Below are 7,526 nucleotides of genomic sequence, written 5' to 3'. Positions count from 1 at the left end.
AATGTTTTAATAAATTTATCAACTGGAAAATATTGCAAACATGTCATTTCCTTTGATACAGACACAAAAAACCCTCTGCCTTCATTGCAAATTCTTGCTCATATGAATCACTCTGAGTAATATTTGCTTTAACTTTCGTGTGGTTCTACAAACAGCCTTTATATGGCCAGACTTCAAAGCTAGTAGAAATAAAGGTTAGAAATGTGATAGGAGTAATCTATTATTAGGCATGAAACATTAAACCACTTTTAGTTATAAGCCTTAAAACCTGAATAATCTGGGTTTTTAACTTGCTGCGTATTTACTGTGTTTTTACTTCCTTAGACATTTATCATGGAGAGACTGTTTTTAACAGAAATATTTTCCATAGGAGTATGAACCATAATTGGGTTTAACTTTTCCTAATATTTAATTTAGAAAAACTATAATATTATAACAGGGTTCTTGTATGTCAAAGCAGAAATACCCCGTTTGGTGTTTCTCGCAGTGTAAAATTAATCTGTTACCAGCGTGCTGACCCGAAAGTCAGGTTTGAGTAAAATAGGCATGAGAGAAAGGAAGGGGGAGGGGAGAGTGAGATAAAATCTTGTTCTTTAAATAGCAGGGGGGAAAAAACACAGAGGAATGTCACAACCCACCACTGACATCAAATAACAAAATAAGGCAAATGTGTGTTTGAGTAAGAAGGTTTTTTTAAAAAGGTATTCGCTTCAGCCATAGCTGTGTACATGGCAGGAATGTTAATTGTTAAAATCTGCAGTGTAGCATTTCTTGTAAGCAAAAGAGTTGTATTTGATACAAGTTCATGTTTGCCTCTTCCCTCCCCCTTGTATATTTACAGTGAAAAGAATGTACTAATGTTCTGAAATGAGTCAGATGTCACAGGGAGAACTTTGCAGAATTAGGGAACTTTAAACTGTTCGACTGATATGAGCATGTAAGGACAAAACTTAACATTGGTAACATTTTGTTCTTGATTAAATTTGTGCACTAATACAGTAGATTAAAAATAAGTCCAACAGTTGAAAACACATTACAGCTCAAGCACAGCAGGTCAGCCAGAAATAAACTATCACTCAAAATCCAGAATTTAAAATTCTTGTGAGTCTTGGAAAAACAGGGTTACAGCTTTGAAGCAAAGTCCAAAAGCCTGTTCCTGCTGAAGCCAGTGGGACCTTTATCATTGATTTCAGTGGATACAGGCTCATGGTTACCCTTTTTTCATTTTATTTTGTCAGTAGAAAGTCTAGTAATGTCATAATGTTTTACCTAGTCACATTTTGGTTGCTTAGATGTAATTCTGCTATGTTTTCTCAGATACCATACAAGCAGATTTCACTGAGAGGTACACCCGCTGAGAGGTGGATTAGAAATACGGTTGCATCAGCTCATGCAAAGGTATACATTATGGCCCCAACTCTTCCAAGTATTTCAGACGGGTCACTGCCTGAGAGTTCTGGTCCCATAAGGAGACTTTGCAGGTAGGTACCCTCAGCCACACATTTAGTGGCCCAAACTGTGCAGGATCAAACTTTTACAATGTAAAAGCATGTGAACAGATAGTATTAAATTGGGGTCTATGTGTTCCAGCACTTCCCTGTGTGTCTGACTGTGAAATTCAACAACTTTCTCTCGCAAGAGTTCAAGTGGCAGTTTCCATTGGGGTTTCATCCATGTCATCAGATTTCACAAGTTTTGCTTTAAATGTTGTGGCTTGAGGTCAAAACTCAGTCAAAATGGATGCATTTCACCTGATTTGCCACTGAAACCAGAGTCAACTACAAATTACACCTGACTTGAATACACCAGTAGAAGCCATCTTAGATCCATGGTTGAGATTGGGCCCACGTTTGGGGGTAAACCTTAAGAACTTCAGCAAACCTTTTGACAGACCTGTACAGAACCTTGACTCTGTAGTCCAAGGTGAACACAAACTAGTTTCCAGTTGGTTCTAAGTTGTTATTAACATCTTTTTCTGTACAGGACTTACACTGAGCTGTGGTTCACTTCAGTTATTTACATCAGGGTCTTTGAAGTGATCTGGAACAGACCCACATATTGTATCAATTTAAAAAAGCATCAGCTACTTTTTTAGTCTCCTCCTCTCCTTCCACAGTACCCAGTTTCAGGCCAGTGTCGTTTAATAGGTTACCTGTTGCAAATGCTGACATTGTGATACTTTGCAAGTTTGCACATTCACAGAAAGCATATGTGCACAAAGCCGTAACAGTTGCTGTCTAAAAAGTAATAGCTCTAGCAAGCAACTGGAAAGGATGTTAATATTGCCGGGGAGGGTGAAAACATAATTGAAACTGTTTATTTTAGGGCATGTGGGACTAAACAAGGTGATAGTTTCTGAGCAACAAATATCCATAATTCACTTGTTCTGGCCTTATAGACTTATTTGCTCTACAAATTTGCTTAGTTGAAAAAATGTAAACAGCAAGTGCTGCATGGAGTGAGCCATTAAACATTAACCTATTGTAGACTTAAAAACCTGTCTTATTATATTTAAAATATACAAGGGAAAAGATACTGGACTGCTGAATGAAATTAGACTAGCTGTGAAGAAGAGTGCAGCATTTTGCCTTTCGATTCTAAAATTTTAAAAGGTGCCTTTGAAACTCTTTGCCCTAGAGAGAATTTTTGCATCATTAACAACTTTCACTGAAAAAGAATTTTTGACTTGCGTTGAATTTTCTCCATCCTTATCATCCCCTAGATTCCTTCATGAAGAGGGCATATTCTGCCAGCCCCACACAGTGAGTAGGCAGTGGTGCCATGAACAATTCTGTTGATTAGGGAGTATCCTGTGTCACAAGGCATAAAATGAGCAGGGTCAGCCCCTTTATTCTCCCTTTTCTCAAAGGCCCCTAAAAAACAGCAAACTATTTAGTATATATTCAGTTTAATCAATTATCTAAGAAACTTCCAGAGATGAGGTATACAGGTGGGCCTGAATGTCTGGGATTTTAATGTGGATGAAGGGTGGGAAGTGCCCAACTCCTACTAAGTTCCCTCTTGAGACTCCCTTAAATTCCTTTGCTAATCCCGACTATAGACCTTATCCTCTCAGTTGGAAGGGTGGTTGGAGCCCTGTGTGTAACCACACCTACTACCATCTTAAGGGATGTCATATTCTTCCTGTTGTCTGCCTGGTAATCTGAGGCAAAGGGCAATGATTATCCTTCATCTAGTGAAAGATGATAAAATACAGAGGAAGGAGGAGAGAAAGTACTGTGGAGAAAGGAAAGATGTAAAAAGGAGCAGGCACATGGGAGGAAAAAAGACCAAATCCTGCTATTCCCCACACTTTTCTCTACTCACCATTCTTTCAGGTCCATTATCTTCACCATTCTTTGCACTTCCATTTCTTCATTTTTTCTTTTCTATCTTACTCCTTCCCTTCCATGCCCCCCATGTCTTTATGATTTAAAATGTACAGTTGCTATTCTTACCTCTAGCCCATGAGTGTCTCTGTCAGTGCCTTTGCTATCTGAATGTCATTGGAGTTTACAAACTGTGTAGGGACAGAGTTTGCACTATATCTAGTGCTATGGAGTTCTTGTTCACAATACATAAATAGTAATCCAATGAGAAAGGCATCCGTGAGAGAAAATGTAACTTCAGTAGGGCAATTTTCTTTAAAAAATTTTATCATTAAAAGACAGATACCCAATATTCAGTCCAACACAGATGTCACACAATCATGTCAGCTGCTTTTCTTAATCTAGATGTTGCCCTGTGGGGTCAGGCCAATGCTCAGGATCTCAATATTGTGCTGTTAGACAGGAGGGCATGGTGTACAATTGCACATGCACACATACAAAACATCAATTAGGTGCATACACATGCATAAGGTGCATGCACACACACTAAGCACATACACCCCCACAAGGCATGCACACACACTACCAACTCAGGCACATACATATCCAAAATTACCAGCCTAGGCACATGCACACCTATCACTTATTCAAACACCTACACACTATACACACCAAAAGTTAGAGAAAAATCAATTGTCAATACCTGCACACCCAATACACATACACGGATCACTAATTCGTATATCACACACATGATCAAATATCCATATACGTATCAGGAGAGAAGGCAGTAGAGACAAGGCAATAGAAGTGGCAGAGATCAGGGTAAAAGGCAGTGGAGATAAGGCAATAGCAGTGGCAGAGACCAGGGTAAAAGGCAATAGGGATGAGACAATAGCAAAGAAAGAGGGGTTTGCAGGAACAGAGGAGCTCAGGACAGCTGGAGCCACAGGAGCATGGGACAGGTGTTGGAGGTGGTGGTGAGTTAGAAGCAGGAGAGAGACAAATGAGACAGAAGTTAGAGGGGTGAGGAGCAGAGATTGGAGCAGAGCTGGAACAGTAGTAAAGCAAAACCCAACTCAGGGGTCCAAATAACATTTTTATTAAATGAACACTGTACTGTACAGCTTGGTTCCTACACACACTCACACAAGCACTCCCACACACACTCATGCACATACAATGGCAGTAGGGATTAAAGAGGATTGGTGCAGGGGCTCAAGTCCAGGAGGACAGAGGGAGAGAGGTTCCAAATCCTTAGTTGAAGAGAAGATGTGGGAGATAGCTACCTATCCAGGCTGGGAGGGGGTCCTTGATGGCCAGTCAGGGTCTTTCTCTAGCAGGTGTTGTCCAGAGGGCGGTCGCCAGCAGGATCTCTGGGTTGATAGGCAGTGTGACATGGAGCAGGTGAAGATGGCATCCGCAGGAGTCAGTCTTCACTACCCTTTTTTATGGGACAGACTACTTATGATCTCCTATGGGGAGGGAATGTCCAGGCAATGTCAGCCCTGTTCCAGAGGGTTCCAGATATTCATACTGAGCATGTACAGCCTTGGCACAATGGTGGATTACCTCATCTTTTGTTTCTTGAATGCTGAGGGAGGTTCCAATGGCTGGGTTGTTGGTCCATGTATTGGTTTTAATGGTGGGGTGGTTTAGTAAGGGTCTTGCTATCATTGTGTTTCACTCATTCATTCACTCTTTTGTTTCAGGCATTCAAGGAAAACCAATTTACATGAGAGAGAGTACAGAATTGCAATATACTGACACAACAGGGCATGGGGACAACATGGGAACAAGATGGGAATGGATACTTGACATCACTTTACAGACACAGGCCTAAACCATACAATATTAATATGAAACAATACAAATCAATGCACAAACGATAGGAATACAATATAAAACAGTAAAAATCAACACAAACATAACAGAATACTATTTACAATATATAAAAAAGGGGCTTATTATACTACTTGTAATCACTTATAAAGAGGGCAGAGAGAAAGTCAGAAATGGTTGGGAAAGGGGAGGGAATGTATTTTTAAATTTAAAAAAAAAGAAAAACTGGGGGGTTTGTTACATAGACACCACCTAAGTAATTAAACAGGCAATTTGTCTCCTTCAGTTTACTAAAGTTAACATCACTTGAAGCATTCAGACATCCTCCATTTCAAAAAGAAGGAATGCCAGGAGAGTATTCTCCATGAGGTCCTCTCAGTTTTAGAACCTGCGATTTGTGGCCAGATTCTGACTCTCTTCTTCATGTTGCACAGCCATTGACTTCAGTAGAGCCAGCAAAGAATACCATTGACTTCAGTGAGATTACTTCTGGAGTAGATCTGGTGGGAAAGCATTTGTATGGATTTTTATGGCATTTTTAAAACCTGGTGGGAAAGGATTTTTATGGATTTTTTTAAAGTCAGTTTTTATCATCATTCTTTTCTGAGAAAGTTTGACAATTTTTATAAAGGATGAACTTTTCAGCTGAAAACTTGTTTTGATCAAAAAAAAATTGATAAAGTCTCAGCATTTCCTGTGTAAGATAGGCACTGTCTGTAAAAAAAAAAAGTCCCCCCACAAAAAATTCTGTGTTTCATTTAAACTCCATTTTCCTTCAGATAACAGTTTGAACAGAAATTGTTTAACTTTTTCTCCTGGAATTAGGTTCTTTTCTTCTCAGCTTGAGTAGCAGTGTCAAAATCTAGCACTAAGGCTTTCAGAATGATGAAATTTGCTGGAAACTATTTGGGTGCAAAGAATTATTTTGTTGGAGGCCATGGTTTTTTGGGGAGAAGTGGGGAAATTAGCTGCAGTTTCAGTTTTGTTTAATTGCTCAGCTACTAAGGATAATAAGGCAGGTGCCTTCTTGTGTATTTTAAATTTCTAATAAAATATACAAATAAGTAAACAGTTCTTGGCTTTGCAATCATATCAGCTCTGTAAATCAGTATGAACATGGATTACCAGATAATACATAGCTAGTTCTAAGGTTTTTGTCTTTAAACTTTTTGTTTAAATATGACTTTTTAATGTCTATTATTGAATGTCTATGTTGGCTCTGTGAAGTCCTTCCTGGAACTTTTAGCAACTATATTTGCAGTTGTGTTGCATATAATTAAACAACCAACAAAGAAATAAATAACATCAATAAAGTAGTAAATAATTATATGCAGGCAAATGCCAAAGCCATTATCCATCAGGCAACATCTGTGAGCATTAGTTTTGATTAACCAATAATGTTACACAATAGGAGTAGAAATGCAGGTCAGGGCTCTGGGAGAATCACCTACACTTTTCTAAACAGCAAGCTTTGTTATTTTTAAGCAGGACTTTCAGTAGGAACCTTAATTAAATGTAGCATCCTAACACTACTCCCTCAGCAATAGCACTTTCCAAAGCATACTAAGCACTAGTAACTAATCTATGCCCAATGAAAGCCCACATATATATTTGAAAGGCTTTAATGGCATGATTATGTTGATATACCAGAAACTCCCCTTGGTGATGATGTAGCTTATACTGGCAAAAAAAAATTGTTAGTAGCCTAAAATCGTTTCCTGAATGAAAACAACTTAACCAGCAAAAGGACTTTTTTGCCAATATAAGAGGGTCTAACATCAGGACTTTTCCTAGCATAGCTGTGCTGGTGTGAAATATAAAAAAATCATATGCCGAACAAACAGAGCTCTGCTAGGAAATTGTGTTAAGCGCAGAATGAACCTAAGTGCAACACTCTGATCTACAATCTAAAGGAATTTTAATTGAGACAACAACAACAAATTAAAATGTTCCTACATACAGCAGTAGTTAGCCACTATGATTAAGGGCTGTGCCCTGAGATGTTCTGGAGCAAGACTAGTCACTCAGAGCAGCCCAAGAACTCATCTATATCAGTCAGCCACTTTTCTACCACCAGTTCTAGAGCTAGGTGGGTGATGGTGAAGTTGCACATTACAGTTAGACCACACTAAGGACACTTAAATATGAATGTCTGCACATTAAAACTCATTAACTCATGCTAAGTGCCCTCTGAGCATCTCAAAATTGTGCCTCAGGAGAGAGCTAACTCTGGACCATGCTACCTACCTCCCATTAGGGTAACTTCAGGCTGCTCCACAGATGTAAAACAAGCAATTTGCAGTCTTCCAGCACCCCAAGATACATTGCTCCCAGCTTCTCACCCCCCCCCCCCCC

The 7,526-nt window shown here is 39.2% G+C and overlaps 1 long non-coding RNA gene across 1 annotated transcript in view; it reads right to left on the bottom strand.

Annotated features, from left to right (window-relative positions):
• Positions 1 to 2,798: 2,798 nt before the first annotated feature.
• LOC109291030 overlaps positions 2,799 to 7,526 on the bottom strand; it is a 33,755-nt gene continuing 29,027 nt past the window's right edge. The window contains exons 3-4 of the long non-coding RNA XR_002095734.1: positions 5,560 to 5,671; positions 2,799 to 2,810 (exon numbers count right to left, since the gene is read on the bottom strand). This is a non-coding gene — a long non-coding RNA (uncharacterized LOC109291030). The remainder of the gene's footprint in view (positions 2,811 to 5,559; positions 5,672 to 7,526) is intronic.

The sequence above is a fragment of the Gavialis gangeticus genome, unplaced genomic scaffold (genome assembly GCF_001723915.1).
Source record: "Gavialis gangeticus isolate Ggan-Ray unplaced genomic scaffold, GavGan_comp1, whole genome shotgun sequence".
Taxonomy (NCBI): domain Eukaryota; kingdom Metazoa; phylum Chordata; order Crocodylia; family Gavialidae; genus Gavialis; species Gavialis gangeticus.
Note: the sequence above shows the minus strand (reverse complement) of the source record. Positions and strands in the feature narration are given on the sequence as shown.